Source organism: Schistocerca gregaria, chromosome 5 (assembly GCF_023897955.1).
Source record: "Schistocerca gregaria isolate iqSchGreg1 chromosome 5, iqSchGreg1.2, whole genome shotgun sequence".
Classification (NCBI taxonomy): domain Eukaryota; kingdom Metazoa; phylum Arthropoda; class Insecta; order Orthoptera; family Acrididae; genus Schistocerca; species Schistocerca gregaria.
In genome coordinates, this window is record NC_064924.1 from 575,586,576 (window position 1) to 575,606,486 (window position 19,911).

General features: G+C 49.5%; 34 non-coding genes across 34 annotated transcripts; all 34 read right to left on the reverse strand.

The window, feature by feature from the left end:
* Positions 1-508: 508 nt before the first annotated feature.
* On the reverse strand, positions 509-582 carry Trnan-guu (transfer RNA asparagine (anticodon GUU)). The gene has a single exon. It is a non-coding gene; the product is annotated as a tRNA-Asn (tRNA).
* Positions 583-900: 318 nt separating this feature from the next.
* On the reverse strand, positions 901-972 carry Trnat-cgu (transfer RNA threonine (anticodon CGU)). The gene has a single exon. It is a non-coding gene; the product is annotated as a tRNA-Thr (tRNA).
* A 581-nt stretch (positions 973-1,553) lies between these two features.
* Trnan-guu (transfer RNA asparagine (anticodon GUU)) lies at positions 1,554-1,627 on the reverse strand. Its single transcript has one exon. It is a non-coding gene; the product is annotated as a tRNA-Asn (tRNA).
* A 318-nt stretch (positions 1,628-1,945) lies between these two features.
* On the reverse strand, positions 1,946-2,017 carry Trnat-cgu (transfer RNA threonine (anticodon CGU)). The gene has a single exon. It is a non-coding gene; the product is annotated as a tRNA-Thr (tRNA).
* A 581-nt stretch (positions 2,018-2,598) lies between these two features.
* On the reverse strand, positions 2,599-2,672 carry Trnan-guu (transfer RNA asparagine (anticodon GUU)). The gene has a single exon. It is a non-coding gene; the product is annotated as a tRNA-Asn (tRNA).
* A 318-nt stretch (positions 2,673-2,990) lies between these two features.
* Positions 2,991-3,062, reverse strand: Trnat-cgu (transfer RNA threonine (anticodon CGU)). The gene has a single exon. It is a non-coding gene; the product is annotated as a tRNA-Thr (tRNA).
* Positions 3,063-3,643: 581 nt separating this feature from the next.
* On the reverse strand, positions 3,644-3,717 carry Trnan-guu (transfer RNA asparagine (anticodon GUU)). Its single transcript has one exon. It is a non-coding gene; the product is annotated as a tRNA-Asn (tRNA).
* A 318-nt stretch (positions 3,718-4,035) lies between these two features.
* Positions 4,036-4,107, reverse strand: Trnat-cgu (transfer RNA threonine (anticodon CGU)). The gene has a single exon. It is a non-coding gene; the product is annotated as a tRNA-Thr (tRNA).
* A 689-nt stretch (positions 4,108-4,796) lies between these two features.
* Trnan-guu (transfer RNA asparagine (anticodon GUU)) lies at positions 4,797-4,870 on the reverse strand. The gene has a single exon. It is a non-coding gene; the product is annotated as a tRNA-Asn (tRNA).
* A 317-nt stretch (positions 4,871-5,187) lies between these two features.
* On the reverse strand, positions 5,188-5,259 carry Trnat-cgu (transfer RNA threonine (anticodon CGU)). Its single transcript has one exon. It is a non-coding gene; the product is annotated as a tRNA-Thr (tRNA).
* A 689-nt stretch (positions 5,260-5,948) lies between these two features.
* Trnan-guu (transfer RNA asparagine (anticodon GUU)) lies at positions 5,949-6,022 on the reverse strand. The gene has a single exon. It is a non-coding gene; the product is annotated as a tRNA-Asn (tRNA).
* Positions 6,023-6,340: 318 nt separating this feature from the next.
* On the reverse strand, positions 6,341-6,412 carry Trnat-cgu (transfer RNA threonine (anticodon CGU)). Its single transcript has one exon. It is a non-coding gene; the product is annotated as a tRNA-Thr (tRNA).
* Positions 6,413-6,993: 581 nt separating this feature from the next.
* On the reverse strand, positions 6,994-7,067 carry Trnan-guu (transfer RNA asparagine (anticodon GUU)). The gene has a single exon. It is a non-coding gene; the product is annotated as a tRNA-Asn (tRNA).
* A 318-nt stretch (positions 7,068-7,385) lies between these two features.
* Trnat-cgu (transfer RNA threonine (anticodon CGU)) lies at positions 7,386-7,457 on the reverse strand. The gene has a single exon. It is a non-coding gene; the product is annotated as a tRNA-Thr (tRNA).
* A 581-nt stretch (positions 7,458-8,038) lies between these two features.
* On the reverse strand, positions 8,039-8,112 carry Trnan-guu (transfer RNA asparagine (anticodon GUU)). The gene has a single exon. It is a non-coding gene; the product is annotated as a tRNA-Asn (tRNA).
* A 317-nt stretch (positions 8,113-8,429) lies between these two features.
* Positions 8,430-8,501, reverse strand: Trnat-cgu (transfer RNA threonine (anticodon CGU)). The gene has a single exon. It is a non-coding gene; the product is annotated as a tRNA-Thr (tRNA).
* A 581-nt stretch (positions 8,502-9,082) lies between these two features.
* Positions 9,083-9,156, reverse strand: Trnan-guu (transfer RNA asparagine (anticodon GUU)). The gene has a single exon. It is a non-coding gene; the product is annotated as a tRNA-Asn (tRNA).
* A 318-nt stretch (positions 9,157-9,474) lies between these two features.
* Trnat-cgu (transfer RNA threonine (anticodon CGU)) lies at positions 9,475-9,546 on the reverse strand. The gene has a single exon. It is a non-coding gene; the product is annotated as a tRNA-Thr (tRNA).
* Positions 9,547-10,127: 581 nt separating this feature from the next.
* Trnan-guu (transfer RNA asparagine (anticodon GUU)) lies at positions 10,128-10,201 on the reverse strand. The gene has a single exon. It is a non-coding gene; the product is annotated as a tRNA-Asn (tRNA).
* Positions 10,202-10,519: 318 nt separating this feature from the next.
* On the reverse strand, positions 10,520-10,591 carry Trnat-cgu (transfer RNA threonine (anticodon CGU)). The gene has a single exon. It is a non-coding gene; the product is annotated as a tRNA-Thr (tRNA).
* A 689-nt stretch (positions 10,592-11,280) lies between these two features.
* Positions 11,281-11,354, reverse strand: Trnan-guu (transfer RNA asparagine (anticodon GUU)). Its single transcript has one exon. It is a non-coding gene; the product is annotated as a tRNA-Asn (tRNA).
* A 318-nt stretch (positions 11,355-11,672) lies between these two features.
* On the reverse strand, positions 11,673-11,744 carry Trnat-cgu (transfer RNA threonine (anticodon CGU)). The gene has a single exon. It is a non-coding gene; the product is annotated as a tRNA-Thr (tRNA).
* A 581-nt stretch (positions 11,745-12,325) lies between these two features.
* On the reverse strand, positions 12,326-12,399 carry Trnan-guu (transfer RNA asparagine (anticodon GUU)). The gene has a single exon. It is a non-coding gene; the product is annotated as a tRNA-Asn (tRNA).
* Positions 12,400-12,717: 318 nt separating this feature from the next.
* On the reverse strand, positions 12,718-12,789 carry Trnat-cgu (transfer RNA threonine (anticodon CGU)). Its single transcript has one exon. It is a non-coding gene; the product is annotated as a tRNA-Thr (tRNA).
* Positions 12,790-13,478: 689 nt separating this feature from the next.
* Trnan-guu (transfer RNA asparagine (anticodon GUU)) lies at positions 13,479-13,552 on the reverse strand. Its single transcript has one exon. It is a non-coding gene; the product is annotated as a tRNA-Asn (tRNA).
* Positions 13,553-13,870: 318 nt separating this feature from the next.
* On the reverse strand, positions 13,871-13,942 carry Trnat-cgu (transfer RNA threonine (anticodon CGU)). Its single transcript has one exon. It is a non-coding gene; the product is annotated as a tRNA-Thr (tRNA).
* A 581-nt stretch (positions 13,943-14,523) lies between these two features.
* Trnan-guu (transfer RNA asparagine (anticodon GUU)) lies at positions 14,524-14,597 on the reverse strand. The gene has a single exon. It is a non-coding gene; the product is annotated as a tRNA-Asn (tRNA).
* A 318-nt stretch (positions 14,598-14,915) lies between these two features.
* Trnat-cgu (transfer RNA threonine (anticodon CGU)) lies at positions 14,916-14,987 on the reverse strand. Its single transcript has one exon. It is a non-coding gene; the product is annotated as a tRNA-Thr (tRNA).
* A 689-nt stretch (positions 14,988-15,676) lies between these two features.
* On the reverse strand, positions 15,677-15,750 carry Trnan-guu (transfer RNA asparagine (anticodon GUU)). Its single transcript has one exon. It is a non-coding gene; the product is annotated as a tRNA-Asn (tRNA).
* Positions 15,751-16,068: 318 nt separating this feature from the next.
* Positions 16,069-16,140, reverse strand: Trnat-cgu (transfer RNA threonine (anticodon CGU)). Its single transcript has one exon. It is a non-coding gene; the product is annotated as a tRNA-Thr (tRNA).
* A 1,081-nt stretch (positions 16,141-17,221) lies between these two features.
* On the reverse strand, positions 17,222-17,293 carry Trnat-cgu (transfer RNA threonine (anticodon CGU)). The gene has a single exon. It is a non-coding gene; the product is annotated as a tRNA-Thr (tRNA).
* A 581-nt stretch (positions 17,294-17,874) lies between these two features.
* Trnan-guu (transfer RNA asparagine (anticodon GUU)) lies at positions 17,875-17,948 on the reverse strand. Its single transcript has one exon. It is a non-coding gene; the product is annotated as a tRNA-Asn (tRNA).
* A 318-nt stretch (positions 17,949-18,266) lies between these two features.
* On the reverse strand, positions 18,267-18,338 carry Trnat-ugu (transfer RNA threonine (anticodon UGU)). The gene has a single exon. It is a non-coding gene; the product is annotated as a tRNA-Thr (tRNA).
* A 1,081-nt stretch (positions 18,339-19,419) lies between these two features.
* Positions 19,420-19,491, reverse strand: Trnat-cgu (transfer RNA threonine (anticodon CGU)). The gene has a single exon. It is a non-coding gene; the product is annotated as a tRNA-Thr (tRNA).
* Between the last annotated feature and the right edge of the window lie 420 nt (positions 19,492-19,911).

The window sequence follows — 19,911 nt, forward strand, 5'->3', positions numbered from 1 at the left end:
TTGCGGTCTGCAATTTCTTGTCCTAGTGCACAGCTTGTGGGATAACGTGGCTCGACTGCGAAATGCGCCTTTCGGCTCCACTCTCTGGCTACAGTTTGCTGTTGTTCACAGTGGCACTGGCGTTGCCCATGGGGCTTCATGTAAGGCGACTGCACGTCGCTCGGCCAACAGCGGCCTACTGCAGACTGACACTTAAGAGACACAAAATACAAATCGACATCGAGGGACAGGCCCTGTCATATGGCACTCGCGACGTATACGCTCAAATTGAATGTAAATAAAACGTCTTTTGTAGTGGGCGTCGCTCCACTGCAGTGTCACACATGGTGAATAAATAGGAAAACAGTAGAACGTCTGTGTAGGGCCATGTTTTTACCTACAGTGCCACCTGCCTGAATGTGTATAAGCATCTGTGGCATCACTCCTTCGCAGCCAAATTGCCACACTAGCTGTGTATCTCTAACAAAGTTGATGTATGTCCTCACCTCGGTGACGGTTAAAACGATTTCGCCCCCGGGTGGGCTCGAACCACCAACCTTTCGGTTAACAGCCGAACGCGCTAGCCGATTGCGCCACGAAGGCGTTGTCTTTGGCTCACTTGTGCTCTCTATATCAACGCAATTCGTACACATTCTGCAGGAATCTCGCAGAATGGTAGCATCTGCTTATGCCTCTTCACATGGATAACGTGCATGCACACTGTAGCGACGCTCATAAACGAATGACATTATAGTACAAAATGCATACAAACCACTGTTCTGCCTATGCATTCAGAAAACCTCCTAGGCCAGTAGAATACTTGACATAGGTTGTAGAACATCCCTTTCATTCAGTGTACTGCCATGTGATAGATATTGCTCGAGGTAGCTCCGCACGTTGCAGGAAAGTTAAAAAAATGGCTGCCTTCTGTGAGGTTCGAACTCACGACTCCTGGTTTACGAGACCAGTGCTCTACCACTGAGCTAAGAAGGCGGCACCTTTGAATTTGCGAGCTATCCCCGAATTCTCACTTCATCACACTGAATCTTGCAGCCCTCGACCAGATAATTGATTTGGCGCACTGCTGCTGCTGGGAGTGTCCACATTGCCATTCTCCAAATCTCTCGACTGTTTCGCCCTTACGATCGGCGACGACCGTCAGGCCACCAAAAGTTGGCGGTCTGCAATTTCTTGTCCTAGTGCACAGCTTGTGGGATAACGTGGCTCGACTGCGAAATGCGCCTTTCGGCTCCACTCTCTGGCTACAGTTTGCTGTTGTTCACAGTGGCACTGGCGTTGCCCATGGAGCTTCATGTAAGGCGACTGCACGTCGCTCGGCCAACAGCGGCCTACTGCAGACCGACACTTAAGAGACACAAAATACAAATCGACATCGAGAGACAGGCCCTGTCATATGGCACTCGCGACGTATACGCTCAAATTGAATGTGCCACCTGCCTGAATGTGTATAAGCATCTGTGGCATCACTCCTTCGCAGCCAAATTGCCACACTACCTGTGTATCTCTAACAAAGTTGATGTATGTCCTCACCTCGGTGACGGTTAAAACGATTTCGCCCCCGGGTGGGCTCGAACCACCAACCTTTCAGTTAACAGCCGAACGCGCTAGCCGATTGCGCCACGGAGGCGTCGATTTTGGCTCACTTTTGCTCTCTATATCAACGCAATTCGTACACATTCTGCAGGAATCTCGCAGAATGGTAGCATCTGCTTATGCCTCTTCACATGGATAACGTGCATGCACACTGTAGCGACGCTCATAAACGAATGACATTATATTACAAAATGCATACAAACCACTGTTCTGCCTATGCATTCAGAAAACCTCCTAGGCCAGTAGAATACTTGACATAGGTTGTAGAACATCCCTTTCATTCAGTGTACTGGCATGTGATAGATATTGCTCGATGTAGCTCCGCACGTTGCAGGAAAGTTAAAAAAATGGATGCCTTCTGTGAGGTTCGAACTCACGACTTCTGGTTTACGAGACCAGTGCTCTACCACTGAGCTAAGAAGGCGGCAGCTTTGAATTTCCGATCTATCCCCGAATTCTCACTTCATCACACTGAATCTTGCAGCCCTCGACCAGATAATTGATTTGGCGCACTGCTGCTGCTGGGAGTGTCCACATTGCCGTTCTCCAATTCTCTCGACTGTTTCGCCCTTGCGATCGGCGACGACCGTCAGGCCACCAAACGTTTGCGGTCTGCAATTTCTTGTCCTAGTGCACAGCTTGTGGGATAACGTGGCTCGACTGCGAAATGCGCCTTTCGGCTCCACTCTCTGGCTACAGTTTGCTGTTGTTCACAGTGGCACTGGCGTTGCCCATGGGGCTTCATGTAAGGCGACTGCACGTCGCTCGGCCAACAGCGGCCTACTGCAGACCGACACTTAAGAGACACAAAATACAAATCGACATCGAGAGACAGGCCCTGTCATATGGCACTCGCGACGTATACGCTCAAATTGAATGTGCCACCTGCCTGAATGTGTATAAGCATCTGTGGCATCACTCCTTCGCAGCCAAATTGCCACACTAGCTGTGTATCTCTAACAAAGTTGATGTATGTCCTCACCTCGGTGACGGTTAAAACGATTTCGCCCCCGGGTGGGCTCGAACCACCAACCTTTCGGTTAACAGCCGAACGCGCTAGCCGATTGCGCCACGGAGGCGTCGATTTTGGCTCACTTTTGCTCTCTATATCAATGCAATTCGTACACATTCTGCAGGAATCTCGCAGAATGGTAGCATCTGCTTATGCCTCTTCACATGGATAACGTGCATGCACACTGTAGCGACGCTCATAAACGAATGACATTATATTACAAAATGCATACAAACCACTGTTCTGCCTATGCATTCAGAAAACCTCCTAGGCCAGTAGAATACTTGACATAGGTTGTAGAACATCCCTTTCATTCAGTGTACTGCCATGTGATAGATATTGCTCGAGGTAGCTCCGCACGTCGCAGGAAAGTTAAAAAAATGGATGCCTACTGTGAGGTTCGAACTCACGACTCCTGGTTTACGAGACCAGTGCTCTACCACTGAGCTAAGAAGGCGGCAGCTTTGAATTTGCGATCTATCCCCGAATTCTCACTTCATCACACTGAATCTTGCAGCCCTCGACCAGATAATTGATTTGGCGCACTGCTGCTGCTGGGAGTGTCCACATTGCCGTTCTCCAATTCTCTCGACTGTTTCGCCCTTACGATCGGCGACGACCGTCAGGCCACCAAAAGTTTGCGGTCTGCAATTTCTTGTCCTAGTGCACAGCTTGTGGGATAACGTGGCTCGACTGCGAAATGCGCCTTTCGGCTCCACTCTCTGGCTACAGTTTGCTGTTGTTCACAGTGGCACTGGCGTTGCCCATGGGGCTTCATGTAAGGCGACTGCACGTCGCTCGGCCAACAGCGGCCTACTGCAGACCGACACTTAAGAGACACAAAATACAAATCGACATCGACAGACAGGCCCTGTCATATGGCACTCGCGACGTATACGCTCAAATTGAATGTGCCACCTGCCTGAATGTGTATAAGCATCTGTGGCATCACTCCTTCGCAGCCAAATATCCACACTAGCTGTGTATCTCTAACAAAGTTGATGTATGTCCTCACCTCGGTGACGGTTAAAACGATTTCGCCCCCGGGTGGGCTCGAACCACCAACCTTTCGGTTAACAGCCGAACGCGCTAGCCGATTGCGCCACGGAGGCGTCGATTTTGGCTCACTTTTGCTCTCTATATCAACGCAATTCGTACACATTCTGCAGGAATCTCGCAGAATGGTAGCATCTGCTTATGCCTCTTCACATGGATAACGTGCATGCACACTGTAGCGACGCTCATAAACGAATGACATTATATTACAAAATGCATACAAACCACTGTTCTGCCTATGCATTCAGAAAACCTCCTAGGCCAGTAGAATACTTGACATAGGTTGTAGAACATCCCTTTCATTCAGTGTACTGCCATGTGATAGATATTGCTCGAGGTAGCTCAGCACGTAGCAGGAAAGTTAAAAAAATGGATGCCATCGGTGAGGTTCGAACTCACGACTCCTGGTTTACGAGACCAGTGCTCTACCACTAAGCTAAGAAGGCGGCAGCTTTGAATTTTCGAGCTATCCCCGAATTCTCACTTCATCACACTGAATCTTGCAGCCCTCGACCAGATAATTGATTTGGCGCACTGCTGCTGCTGGGAGTGTCCACATTGCCGTTCTCCAAATCTCTCGACTGTTTCGCCCTTACGATCGGCGACGACCGTCAGGCCACCAAAATTTTGCGGTCTGCAATTTCTTGTCCTAGTGCACAGCTTGTGGGATAACGTGGCTCGACTGCGAAATGCGCCTTTCGGCTCCACTCTCTGGCTACAGTTTGCTGTTGTTCACAGTGGCACTGGCGTTGCCCATGGGGCTTCATGTAAGGCGACTGCACGTCGCTCGGCCAACAGCGGCCTACTGCAGACCGACACTTAAGAGACACAAAATACAAATCGACATCGAGGGACAGGCCCTGACATATGGCACTCGCGACGTATACGCTCAAATTGAATGTAAATAAAACGTCTTTTGTAGTGGGCGTCGCTCCACTGCAGTGTCACACATGGTGAATAAATAGGAAAACAGTAGAACGTCTGTGTAGGGCCATGTTTTTACCTACAGTGCCACCTGCCTGAATGTGTATAAGCATCTGTGGCATCACTCCTTCGCAGCCAAATTGCCACACTAGCTGTGTATCTCTAACAAAGTTGATGTATGTCCTCACCTCGGTGACGGTTAAAACGATTTCGCCCCCGGGTGGGCTCGAACCACCAACCTTTCGATTAACAGCCGAACGCGCTAGCCGACTGCGCCACGGAGGCGTCGATTTAGGCTCACTTTTGCTCTCTATATCAATGCAATTCGTACACATTCTGCAGGAATCTCGCAGAATGGTAGCATCTGCTTATGCCTCTTCACATGGATAACGTGCATGCACACTGTAGCGACGCTCATAAACGAATGACATTATATTACAAAATGCATACAAACCACTGTTCTGCCTATGCATTCAGAAAACCTCCTAGGCCAGTAGAATACTTGACATAGGTTGTAGAACATCCCTTTCATTCAGTGTACTGCCATGTGATAGATATTGCTCGAGGTAGCTCCGCACGTTGCAGGAAAGTTAAAAAAAGGATGCCTTCTGTGAGGTTCGAACTCACGACTTCTGGTTTACGAGACCAGTGCTCTACCACTGAGCTAAGAAGGCGGCAGCTTTGAATTTGCGATCTATCCCCGAATTCTCACTTCATCACACTGAATCTTGCAGCCCTCGACCAGATAATTGATTTGGCGCACTGCTGCTGCTGGGAGTGTCCACATTGCCGTTCTCCAATTCTCTCGACTGTTTCGCCCTTACGATCGGCGACGACCGTCAGGCCACCAAAAGTTGGCGGTCTGCAATTTCTTGTCCTAGTGCACAGCTTGTGGGATAACGTGGCTCGACTGCGAAATGCGCCTTTCGGCTCCACTCTCTGGCTACAGTTTGCTGTTGTTCACAGTGGCACTGGCGTTGCCCATGGGGCTTCATGTAAGGCGACTGCACGTCGCTCGGCCAACAGCGGCCTACTGCAGACCGACACTTAAGAGACACAAAATACAAATCGACATCGAGGGACAGGCCCTGTCATATGGCACTCGCGACGTATACGCTCAAATTGAATGTAAATAAAACGTCTTTTGTAGTGGGCGTCGCTCCACTGCAGTGTCACACATGGTGAATAAATAGGAAAACAGTAGAACGTCTGTGTAGGGCCATGTTTTTACCTACAGTGCCACCTGCCTGAATGTGTATAAGCATCTGTGGCATCACTCCTTCGCAGCCAAATTGCCACACTAGCTGTGTATCTCTAACAAAGTTGATGTATGTCCTCACCTCGGTGACGGTTAAAACGATTTCGCCCCCGGGTGGGCTCGAACCACCAACCTTTCGGTTAACAGCCGAACGCGCTAGCCGATTGCGCCACGAAGGCGTTGTCTTTGGCTCACTTGTGCTCTCTATATCAACGCAATTCGTACACATTCTGCAGGAATCTCGCAGAATGGTAGCATCTGCTTATGCCTCTTCACATGGATAACGTGCATGCACACTGTAGCGACGCTCATAAACGAATGACATTATACTACAAAATGCATACAAACCACTGTTCTGCCTATGCATTCAGAAAACCTCCTAGGCCAGTAGAATACTTGACATAGGTTGTAGAACATCCCTTTCATTCAGTGTACTGGCATGTGATAGATATTGCTCGAGGTAGCTCCGCACGTTGCAGGAAAGTTAAAAAAATGGATGCCTTCTGTGAGGTTCGAACTCACGACACCTGGTTTACGAGACCAGTGCTCTACCACTGAGCTAAGAAGGCGGCACCTTTGAATTTGCGAGCTATCCCCGAATTCTCACTTCATCACACTGAATCTTGCAGCCCTCGACCAGATAATTGATTTGGCGCACTGCTGCTGCTGGGAGTGTCCACATTGCCGTTCTCCAAATCTCTCGACTGTTTCGCCCTTACGATCGGCGACGACCGTCAGGCCACCAAAAGTTGGCGGTCTGCAATTTCTTGTCCTAGTGCACAGCTTGTGGGATAACGTGGCTCGACTGCGAAATGCGCCTTTCGGCTCCACTCTCTGGCTACAGTTTGCTGTTGTTCACAGTGGCACTGGCGTTGCCCATGGAGCTTCATGTAAGGCGACTGCACGTCGCTCGGCCAACAGCGGCCTACTGCAGACCGACACTTAAGAGACAGAAAATACAAATCGACATCGAGAGACAGGCCCTGTCATATGGCACTCGCGACGTATACGCTCAAATTGAATGTGCCACCTGCCTGAATGTGTATAAGCATCTGTGGCATCACTCCTTCGCAGCCAAATTGCCACACTACCTGTGTATCACTAACAAAGTTGATGTATGTCCTCACCTCGGTGACGGTTAAAACGATTTCGCCCCCGGGTGGGCTCGAACCACCAACCTTTCAGTTAACAGCCGAACGCGCTAGCCGATTGCGCCACGGAGGCGTCGATTTTGGCTCACTTTTGCTCTCTATATCAACGCAATTCGTACACATTCTGCAGGAATCTCGCAGAATGGTAGCATCTGCTTATGCCTCTTCACATGGATAACGTGCATGCACACTGTAGCGACGCTCATAAACGAATGACATTATATTACAAAATGCATACAAACCACTGTTCTGCCTATGCATTCAGAAAACCTCCTAGGCCAGTAGAATACTTGACATAGGTTGTAGAACATCCCTTTCATTCAGTGTACTGGCATGTGATAGATATTGCTCGAGGTAGCTCCGCACGTTGCAGGAAAGTTAAAAAAATGGATGCCTTCTGTGAGGTTCGAACTCACGACTTCTGGTTTACGAGACCAGTGCTCTACCACTGAGCTAAGAAGGCGGCAGCTTTGAATTTGCGATCTATCCCCGAATTCTCACTTCATCACACTGAATCTTGCAGCCCTCGACCAGATAATTGATTTGGCGCACTGCTGCTGCTGGGAGTGTCCACATTGCCGTTCTCCAAATCTCTCGACTGTTTCGCCCTTGCGATCGGCGACGACCGTCAGGCCACCAAACGTTTGCGGTCTGCAATTTCTTGTCCTAGTGCACAGCTTGTGGGATAACGTGGCTCGACTGCGAAATGCGCCTTTCGGCTCCACTCTCTGGCTACAGTTTGCTGTTGTTCACAGTGGCACTGGCGTTGCCCATGGGGCTTCATGTAAGGCGACTGCACGTCGCTCGGCCAACAGCGGCCTACTGCAGACCGACACTTAAGAGACACAAAATACAAATCGACATCGACAGACAGGCCCTGTCATATGGCACTCGCGACGTATACGCTCAAATTGAATATGCCACCTGCCTGAATGTGTATAAGCATCTGTGGCATCACTCCTTCGCAGCCAAATTGCCACACTAGCTGTGTATCTCTAACAAAGTTGATGTATGTCCTCACCTCGGTGACGGTTAAAACGATTTCGCCCCCGGGTGGGCTCGAACCACCAACCTTTCGGTTAACAGCCGAACGCGCTAGCCGATTGCGCCACGGAGGCGTCGATTTGGCTCACTTTTGCTCTCTATATCAACGCAATTCGTACACATTCTGCAGGAATCTCGCAGAATGGTAGCATCTGCTTATGCCTCTTCACATGGATAACGTGCATGCACACTGTAGCGACGCTCATAAACGAATGACATTATATTACAAAATGCATACAAACCACTGTTCTGCCTATGCATTCAGAAAACCTCCTAGGCCAGTAGAATACTTGACATAGGTTGTAGAACATCCCTTTCATTCAGTGTACTGCCATGTGATAGATATTGCTCGAGGTAGCTCCGCACGTCGCAGGAAAGTTAAAAAAATGGATGCCTTCTGTGAGGTTCGAACTCACGACTCCTGGTTTACGAGACCAGTGCTCTACCACTGAGCTAAGAAGGCAGCAGCTTTGAATTTGCGATCTATCCCCGAATTCTCACTTCATCACACTGAATCTTGCAGCCCTCGACCAGATAATTGATTTGGCGCACTGCTGCTGCTGGGAGTGTCCACATTGCCGTTCTCCAATTCTCTCGACTGTTTCGCCCTTACGATCGGCGACGACCGTCAGGCCACCAAAAGTTTGCGGTCTGCAATTTCTTGTCCTAGTGCACAGCTTGTGGGATAACGTGGCTCGACTGCGAAATGCGCCTTTCGGCTCCACTCTCTGGCTACAGTTTGCTGTTGTTCACAGTGGCACTGGCGTTGCCCATGGGGCTTCATGTAAGGCGACTGCACGTCGCTCGGCCAACAGCGGCCTACTGCAGACCGACACTTAAGAGACACAAAATACAAATCGACATCGACAGACAGGCCCTGTCATATGGCACTCGCGACGTATACGCTCAAATTGAATGTGCCACCTGCCTGAATGTGTATAAGCATCTGTGGCATCACTCCTTCGCAGCCAAATTGCCACACTAGCTGTGTATCTCTAACAAAGTTGATGTATGTCCTCACCTCGGTGACGGTTAAAACGATTTCGCCCCCGGGTGGGCTCGAACCACCAACCTTTCGGTTAACAGCCGAACGCGCTAGCCGATTGCGCCACGGAGGCGTCGATTTTGGCTCACTTTTGCTCTCTATATCAACGCAATTCGTACACATTCTGCAGGAATCTCGCAGAATGGTAGCATCTGCTTATGCCTCTTCACATGGATAACGTGCATGCACACTGTAGCGACGCTCATAAACGAATGACATTATATTACAAAATGCATACAAACCACTGTTCTGCCTATGCATTCAGAAAACCTCCTAGGCCAGTAGAATACTTGACATAGGTTGTAGAACATCCCTTTCATTCAGTGTACTGCCATGTGATAGATATTGCTCGAGGTAGCTCCGCACGTTGCAGGAAAGTTAAAAAAATTGATGCCTTCTGTGAGGTTCGAACTCACGACTTCTGGTTTACGAGACCAGTGCTCTACCACTGAGCTAAGAAGGCAGCAGCTTTGAATTTGCGATCTATCACCGAATTCTCACTTCATCTCACTGAATCTTGCAGCCCTCGACCAGATAATTGATTTGGCGCACTGCTGCTGCTGGGAGTGTCCACATTGCCGTTCTCCAATTCTCTCGACTGTTTCGCCCTTACGATCGGCGACGACCGTCAGGCCACCAAAAGTTTGCGGTCTGCAATTTCTTGTCCTAGTGCACAGCTTGTGGGATAACGTGGCTCGACTGCGAAATGCGCCTTTCGGCTCCACTCTCTGGCTACAGTTTGCTGTTGTTCACAGTGGCACTGGCGTTGCCCATGGGGCTTCATGTAAGGCGACTGCACGTCGCTCGGCCAACAGCGGCCTACTGCAGACCGACACTTAAGAGACACAAAATACAAATCGACATCGACAGACAGGCCCTGTCATATGGCACTCGCGACGTATACGCTCAAATTGAATGTGCCACCTGCCTGAATGTGTATAAGCATCTGTGGCATCACTCCTTCGCAGCCAAATTGCCACACTAGCTGTGTATCTCTAACAAAGTTGATGTATGTCCTCACCTCGGTGACGGTTAAAACGATTTCGCCCCCGGGTGGGCTCGAACCACCAACCTTTCGGTTAACAGCCGAACGCGCTAGCCGATTGCGCCACGGAGGCGTCGATTTTGGCTCACTTTTGCTCTCTATATCAACGCAATTCGTACACATTCTGCAGGAATCTCGCAGAATGATAACATCTGCTTATGCCTCTTCACATGGATAACGTGCATGCACACTGTAGCGACGCTCATAAACGAATGACATTATATTACAAAATGCATACAAACCACTGTTCTGCCTATGCATTCAGAAAACCTCCTAGGCCAGTAGAATACTTGACATAGGTTGTAGAACATCCCTTTCATTCAGTGTACTGCCATGTGATAGATATTGCTCGAGGTAGCTCCGCACGTCGCAGGAAAGTTAAAAAAATGGGTGCCTTCTGTGAGGTTCGAACTCACGACTTCTGGTTTACGAGACCAGTGCTCTACCACTGAGCTAAGAAGGCAGCAGCTTTGAATTTGCGATCTATCCCCGAATTCTCACTTCATCACACTGAATCTTGCAGCCCTCGACCAGATAATTGATTTGGCGCACTGCTGCTGCTGGGAGTGTCCACATTGCCGTTCTCCAATTCTCTCGACTGTTTCGCCCTTACGATCGGCGACGACCGTCAGGCCACCAAAAGTTTGCGGTCTGCAATTTCTTGTCCTAGTGCACAGCTTGTGGGATAACGTGGCTCGACTGCGAAATGCGCCTTTCGGCTCCACTCTCTGGCTACAGTTTGCTGTTGTTCACAGTGGCACTGGCGTTGCCCATGGGGCTTCATGTAAGGCGACTGCACGTCGCTCGGCCAACAGCGGCCTACTGCAGACCGACACTTAAGAGACACAAAATACAAATCGACATCGAGAGACAGGCCCTGTCATATGGCACTCGCGACGTATACGCTCAAATTGAATGTAAATAAAACGTCTTTTGTAGTGGGCGTCGCTCCACTGCAGTGTCACACATGGTGAATAAATAGGAAAACAGTAGAACGTCTGTGTAGGGCCATGTTTTTACCTACAGTGCCACCTGCCTGAATGTGTATAAGCATCTGTGGCATCACTCCTTCGCAGCCAAATTGCCACACTAGCTGTGTATCTCTAACAAAGTTGATGTATGTCCTCACCTCGGTGACGGTTAAAACGATTTCGCCCCCGTGTGGGCTCGAACCACCAACCTTTCGGTTAACAGCCGAACGCGCTAGCCGATTGCGCCACGGAGGCGTTGACTTTGGCTCACTTTTGCTCTCTATATCAACGCAATTCGTACACATTCTGCAGGAATCTCGCAGAATGGTAGCATCTGCTTATGCCTCTTCACATGGATAACGTGCATGCACACTGTAGCGACGCTCATAAACGAATGACATTATACTACAAAATGCATACAAACCACTGTTCTGCCTATGCATTCAGAAAACCTCCTAGGCCAGTAGAATACTTGACATAGGTTGTAGAACATCCCTTTCATTCAGTGTACTGGCATGTGATAGATATTGCTCGAGGTAGCTCCGCACGTTGCAGGAAAGTTAAAAAAATTGATGCCTTCTGTGAGGTTCGAACTCACGACTCCTGGTTTACGAGACCAGTGCTCTACCACTGAGCTAAGAAGGCGGCACCTTTGAATTTGCGAGCTATCCCCGAATTCTCACTTCATCACACTGAATCTTGCAGCCCTCGACCAGATAATTGATTTGGCGCACTGCTGCTGCTGGGAGTGTCCACATTGCCGTTCTCCAAATCTCTCGACTGTTTCGCCCTTACGATCGGCGACGACCGTCAGGCCACCAAAAGTTTGCGGTCTGCAATTTCTTTTCCTAGTGCACAGCTTGTGGGATAACGTGGCTCGACTGCGAAATGCGCCTTTCGGCTCCACTCTCTGGCTACAGTTTGCTGTTGTTCACAGTGGCACTGGCGTTGCCCATGGGGCTTCATGTAAGGCGACTGCACGTCGCTCGGCCAACAGCGGCCTACTGCAGACCGACACTTAAGAGACACAAAATACAAATCGACATCGAGAGACAGGCCCTGTCATATGGCACTCGCGACGTATACGCTCAAATTGAATGTGCCACCTGCCTGAATGTGTATAAGCATCTGTGGCATCACTCCTTCGCAGCCAAATTGCCACACTAGCTGTGTATCTCTAACAAAGTTGATGTATGTCCTCACCTCGGTGACGGTTAAAACGATTTCGCCCCCGGGTGGGCTCGAGCCACCAACCTTTCGGTTAACAGCCGAACGCGCTAGCCGATTGCGCGACGGAGGCTTCGATTTTGGCTCACTTTTGCTCTCTATATCAACGCAATTCGTACACATTCTGCAGGAATCTCGCAGAATGGTAGCATCTGCTTATGCCTCTTCACATGGATAACGTGCATGCACACTGTAGCGACGCTCATAAACGAATGACATTATATTACAAAATGCATACAAACCACTGTTCTGCCTATGCATTCAGAAAACCTCCTAGGCCAGTAGAATACTTGACATAGGTTGTAGAACATCCCTTTCATTCAGTGTACTGCCATGTGATAGATATTGCTCGAGGTAGCTCCGCACGTTGCAGGAAAGTTAAAAAAATGGATGCCTTCTGTGAGGTTCGAACTCACGACTTCTGGTTTACGAGACCAGTGCTCTACCACTGAGCTAAGAAGGCAGCAGCTTTGAATTTGCGATCTATCCCCGAATTCTCACTTCATCACACTGAATCTTGCAGCCCTCGACCAGATAATTGATTTGGCGCACTGCTGCTGCTGGGAGTGTCCACATTGCCGTTCTCCAATTCTCTCGACTGTTTCGCCCTTACGATCGGCGACGACCGTCAGGCCACCAAAAGTTTGCGGTCTGCAATTTCTTGTCCTAGTGCACAGCTTGTGGGATAACGTGGCTCGACTGCGAAATGCGCCTTTCGGCTCCACTCTCTGGCTACAGTTTGCTGTTGTTCACAGTGGCACTGGCGTTGCCCATGGGGCTTCATGTAAGGCGACTGCACGTCGCTCGGCCAACAGCGGCCTACTGCAGACCGACACTTAAGAGACACAAAATACAAATCGACATCGAGAGACAGGCCCTGTCATATGGCACTCGCGACGTATACGCTCAAATTGAATGTAAATAAAACGTCTTTTGTAGTGGGCGTCGCTCCACTGCAGTGTCACACATGGTGAATAAATAGGAAAACAGTAGAACGTCTGTGTAGGGCCATGTTTTTACCTACAGTGCCACCTGCCTGAATGTGTATAAGCATCTGTGGCATCACTCCTTCGCAGCCAAATTGCCACACTAGCTGTGTATCTCTAACAAAGTTGATGTATGTCCTCACCTCGGTGACGGTTAAAACGATTTCGCCCCCGGGTGGGCTCGAACCACCAACCTTTCGGTTAACAGCCGAACGCGCTAGCCGATTGCGCCACGGAGGCGTTGACTTTGGCTCACTTGTGCTCTCTATATCAACGCAATTCGTACACATTCTGTAGGAATCTCGCAGAATGGTAGCATCTGCTTATGCCTCTTCACATGGATAACGTGCATGCACACTGTAGCGACGCTCATAAACGAATGACATTATACTACAAAATGCATACAAACCACTGTTCTGCCTATGCATTCAGAAAACCTCCTAGGCCAGTAGAGTACTTGACATAGGTTGTAGAACATCCCTTTCATTCAGTGTACTGCCATGTGATAGATATTGCTCGAGGTAGCTCCGCACGTTGCAGGAAAGTTAAAAAAATGGATGCCTTCTGTGAGGTTTGAACTCACGACTCCTGGTTTACGAGACCAGTGCTCTACCACTGAGCTAAGAAGGCGGCAGCTTTGAATTTGCGAGCTATCCCCGAATTCTCACTTCATCACACTGAATCTTGCAGCCCTCGACCAGATAATTGATTTGGCGCACTGCTGCTGCTGGGAGTGTCCACATTGCCGTTCTCCAAATCTCTCGACTGTTTCGCCCTTACGATCGGCGACGACCGTCAGGCCACCAAAAGTTTGCGGTCTGCAATTTCTTGTCCTAGTGCACAGCTTGTGGGATAACGTGGCTCGACTGCGAAATGCGCCTTTCGGCTCTACTCTCTGGCTACAGTTTGCTGTTGTTCACAGTGGCACTGGCGTTGCCCATGGGGCTTCATGTAAGGCGACTGCACGTCGCTCGGCCAACAGCGGCCTACTGCAGACCGACACTTAAGAGACACAAAATACAAATCGACATCGAGAGACAGGGCCTGTCATATGGCACTCGCGACGTATACGCTCAAATTGAATGTGCCACCTGCCTGAATGTGTATAAGCATCTGTGGCATCACTCCTTCGCAGCCAAATTGCCACACTAGCTGTGTATCTCTAACAAAGTTGATGTATGTCCTCACCTCGGTGACGGTTAAAACGATTTCGCCCCCGGGTGGGCTCGAACCACCAACCTTTCGGTTAACAGCCGAACGCGCTAGCCGATTGCGCCACGGAGGCGGTGACTTTGGCTCACTTGTGCTCTCTATATCAACGCAATTCGTACACATTCTGCAGGAATCTCGCAGAATGGTAGCATCTGCTTATGCCTCTTCACATGGATAACGTGCATGCACACTGTAGCGACGCTCATAAACGAATGACATTATACTACAAAATGCATACAAACCACTGTTCTGCCTATGCATTCAGAAAACCTCCTAGGCCAGTAGAATACTTGACATAGGTTGTAGAACATCCCTTTCATTCAGTGTACTGCCATGTGATAGATATTGCTCGAGGTAGCTCCGCACGTTGCAGAAAAGTTAAAAAAATGTATGCCTTCTGCGAGGTTCGAACTCACGACTCCTGGTTTACGAGACCAGTGCTCTACCACTGAGCTAAGAAGGCGGCAGCTTTGAATTTGCGAGCTATCCCCGAATTCTCACTTCATCACACTGAATCTTGCAGCCCTCGACCAGATAATTGATTTGGCGCACTGCTGCTGCTGGGAGTGTCCACATTGCCGTTCTCCAAATCTCTCGACTGTTTCGCCCTTACGATTGGCGACGACCGTCAGGCCACCAAAAGTTTGCTGTCTGCAATTTCTTGTCCTAGTGCACAGCTTGTGGGATAACGTGGCTCGACTGCGAAATGCGCCTTTCGGCTCCACTCTCTGGCTACAGTTTGCTGTTGTTCACAGTGGCACTGGCGTTGCCCATGGGGCTTCATGTAAGGCGACTGCACGTCGCTCGGCCAACAGCGGCCTACTGCAGACCGACACTTAAGAGACACAAAATACAAATCGACATCGAGAGACAGGCCCTGTTATATGGCACTCGCGACGTATACGCTCAAATTGAATGTAAATAAAACGTCTTTTGTAGTGGGCGTCGCTCCACTGCAGTGTCACACATGGTGAATAAATAGGAAAACAGTAGAACGTCTGTGTAGGGCCATGTTTTTACCTACAGTGCCACCTGCCTGAATGTGTATAAGCATCTGTGGCATCACTCCTTCGCAGCCAAATTGCCACACTAGCTGTGTATCTCTAACAAAGTTGACGTATGTCCTCACCTCGGTGACGGTTAAAACGATTGCGCCCCCGGGTGGGCTCGAACCACCAACCTTTCGGTTAACAGCCGAACGCGCTAGCCAATTGCGCCACGGAGGCGTCGATTTTGGCTCACTTTTGCTCTCTATATCAACGCAATTCGTACACATTCTGCAGGAATCTCGCAGAATGGTAGCATCTGCTTATGCCTCTTCACATGGATAACGTGCATGCACACTGTAGCGACGCTCATAAACGAATGACATTATACTACAAAATGCATACAAACCACTGTTCTGCCTATGCATTCAGAAAACCTCCTAGGCCAGTAGAATACTTGACATAGGTTGTAGAACATCCCTTTCATTCAGTGTACTGCCATGTGATAGATATTGCTCGAGGTAGCTCCGCACGTTGCAGGAAAGTTAAAAAAATGGATGCCTTCTGCGAGGTTCGAACTCACGACTCCTGGTTTACGAGACCAGTGCTCTACCACTGAGCTAAGAGGGCGGCAGCTTTGAATTTGCGAGCTATCCCCGGATTCTCACTTCATCACACTGAATCTAGCAGCCCTCGACCAGATAATTGATTTGGCGCACTGCTGCTGCTGGGAGTGTCCACATTGCCGTTCTCCAAATCTCTCGACTGTTTCGCCCTTACGATCGGCGACGACCGTCAGGCCACCAAAAGTTTGCGGTCTGCAATTCCTTGTCCTAGTGCACAGCTTGTGGGATAACGTGGCTCGACTGCGAAATGCGCCTTTCGGCTCCACTCTCTGGCTACAGTTTGCTGTTGTTCACAGTGGCACTGGCGTTGCCCATGGGGCTTCATGTAAGGCGACTGCACGTCGCTCGGCCAACAGCGGCCTACTGCAGACCGACACTTAAGAGACACAAAATACAAATCGACATCGAGAGACAGGCCCTGTCATATGGCACTCGCGACGTATACGCTCAAATTGAATGTAAATAAAACGTCTTTTGTAGTGGGCGTCGCTCCACTGCAGTGTCACACATGGTGAATAAATAGGAAAACAGTAGAACGTCTGTGTAGGGCCATGTTTTTACCTACAGTGCCACCTGCCTGAATGTGTATAAGCATCTGTGGCATCACTCCTTCGCAGCCAAATTGCCACACTAGCTGTGTATCTCTAACAAAGTTGACGTATGTCCTCACCTCGGTGACGGTTAAAACGATTGCGCCCCCAGGTGGGCTCGAACCACCAACCTTTCTTTTAACAGCCGAACGCGCTAGCCGATTGCGCGACGGAGGCGTCGATTTTGGCTCACTTTTGCTCTCTATATCAACGCAATTCGTACACATTCTGCAGGAATCTCGCAGAATGGTAGCATCTGCTTATGCCTCTTCACATGGATAACGTGCATGCACACTGTAGCGACGCTCATAAACGAATGACATTATACTACAAAATGCATACAAACCACTGTTCTGCCTATGCATTCAGAAAACCTCCTAGGCCAGTAGAATACTTGACATAGGTTGTAGAACATCCCTTTCATTCAGTGTACTGCCATGTGATAGATATTGCTCGAGGTAGCTCCGCACGTTGCAGGAAAGTTAAAAAAATGGATGCCTTCTGCGAGGTTCGAACTCACGACTCCTGGTTTACGAGACCAGTGCTCTACCACTGAGCTAAGAAGGCGGCAGCTTTGAATTTGCGAGCTATCCCCGGATTCTCACTTCATCACACTGAATCTAGCAGCCCTCGTCCAGATAATTGATTTGGCGCACTGCTGCTGCTGGGAGTGTCCACATTGCCGTTCTCCAAATCTCTCGACTGTTTCGCCCTTACGATCGGCGACGACCGTCAGGCCACCAAAAGTTTGCGGTCTGCAATTCCTTGTCCTAGTGCACAGCTTGTGGGATAACGTGGCTCGACTGCGAAATGCGCCTTTCGGCTCCACTCTCTGGCTACAGTTTGCTGTTGTTCACAGTGGCACTGGCGTTGCCCATGGGGCTTCATATAAGGCGACTGCACGTCGCTCGGCCAACAGCGGCCTACTGCAGACCGACACTTAAGAGACACAAAATACAAATCGACATCGAGAGACAGGCCCTGTCATATGGCACTCGCGACGTATACGCTCAAATTGAATGTGCCACCTGCCTGAATGTGTATAAGCATCTGTGGCATCACTCCTTCGCAGCCAAATTGCCACACTAGCTGTGTATCTCTAACAAAGTTGATGTATGTCCTCACCTCGGTGACGGTTAAAACGATTTCGCCCCCGGGTGGGCTCGAACCACCAACCTTTCGGTTAACAGCCGAACGCGCTAGCCGATTGCGCCACGGAGGCGGTGACTTTGGCTCACTTGTGCTCTCTATATCAACGCAATTCGTACACATTCTGCAGGAATCTCGCAGAATGGTAGCATCTGCTTATGCCTCTTCACATGGATAACGTGCATGCACACTGTAGCGACGCTCATAAACGAATGACATTATACTACAAAATGCATACAAACCACTGTTCTGCCTATGCATTCAGAAAACCTCCTAGGCCAGTAGAATACTTGACATAGGTTGTAGAACATCCCTTTCATTCAGTGTACTGCCATGTGATAGATATTGCTCGAGGTAGCTCCGCACGTTGCAGAAAAGTTAAAAAAATGGATGCCTTCTGCGAGGTTCGAACTCACGACTCCTGGTTTACAAGACCAGTGCTCTACCACTGAGCTAAGAAGGCGGCAGCTTTGAATTTGCGAGCTATCCCCGAATTCTAACTTCATCACACTGAATCTTGCAGCCCTCGACCAGATAATTGATTTGGCGCACTGCTGCTGCTGGGAGTGTCCACATTGCCGTTCTCCAAATCTCTCGACTGTTTCGCCCTTACGATCGGCGACGACCGTCAGGCCACCAAAAGTTTGCGGTCTGCAATTCCTTGTCCTAGTGCACAGCTTGTGGGATAACGTGGCTCGACTGCGAAATGCGCCTTTCGGCTCCACTCTCTGGCTACAGTTTGCTGTTGTTCACAGTGGCACTGGCGTTGCCCATGGGGCTTCATGTAAGGCGACTGCACGTCGCTCGGCCAACAGCGGCCTACTGCAGACCGACACTTAAGAGACACAAAATACAAATCGACATCGAGAGACAGGCCTTGTCATATGGCACTCGCGACGTATACGCTCAAATTGAATGTAAATAAAACGTCTTTTGTAGTGGGCGTCGCTCCACTGCAGTGTCACACATGGTGAATAAATAGGAAAACAGTAGAACGTCTGTGTAGGGCCATGTTTTTACCTACAGTGCCACCTGCCTGAATGTGTATAAGCATCTGTGGCATCACTCCTTCGCAGCCAAATTGCCACACTAGCTGTGTATCTCTAACAAAGTTGATGTATGTCCTCACCTCGGTGACGGTTAAAACGATTTCGCCCCCGGGTGGGCTCGAACCACCAACCTTTCTTTTAACAGCCGAACGCGCTAGCCGAATGCGCGACGGAGGCGTCGATTTTGGCTCACTTTTGCTCTCTATATCAACGCAATTCGTACACATTCTGCAGGAATCTCGCAGAATGGTAGCATCTGCTTATGCCTCTTCACATGGATAACGTGCATGCACACTGTAGCGACGCTCATAAACGAATGACATTATACTACAAAATGCATACAAACCACTGTTCTGCCTATGCATTCAGAAAACCTCCTAGGCCAGTAGAATACTTGACATAGGTTGTAGAACATCCCTTTCATTCAGTGTACTGCCATGTGATAGATATTGCTCGAGGTAGCTCCGCACGTTGCAGAAAAGTTAAAAAAATGGATGCCTTCTGCGAGGTTCGAACTCACGACTCCTGGTTTACGAGACCAGTGCTCTACCACTGAGCTAAGAAGGCGGCAGCTTTGAATTTGCGAGCTATCCCCGAATTCTCACTTCATCACACTGAATCTTGCAGCCCTCGACCAGATAATTGATTTGGCGCACTGCTGCTGCTGGGAGTGTCCACATTGCCGTTCTCCAAATCTCTCGACTGTTTCGCCCTTACGATCGGCGACGACCGTCAGGCCAGCAAAAGTTTGCAGTCTGCAATTTCTTGTCCTAGTGCACAGCTTTTGGGATAACGTGGCTCGACTGCGAAATGCGCCTTTCGGCTCCACTCTCTGGCTACAGTTTGCTGTTGTTCACAGTGGCACTGGCGTTGCCCATGGGGCTTCATGTAAGGCGACTGCACGTCGCTCGGCCAACAGCGGCCTACTGCAGACCGACACTTAAGAGACACAAAATACAAATCGACATCGAGAGACAGGCCCTGTCA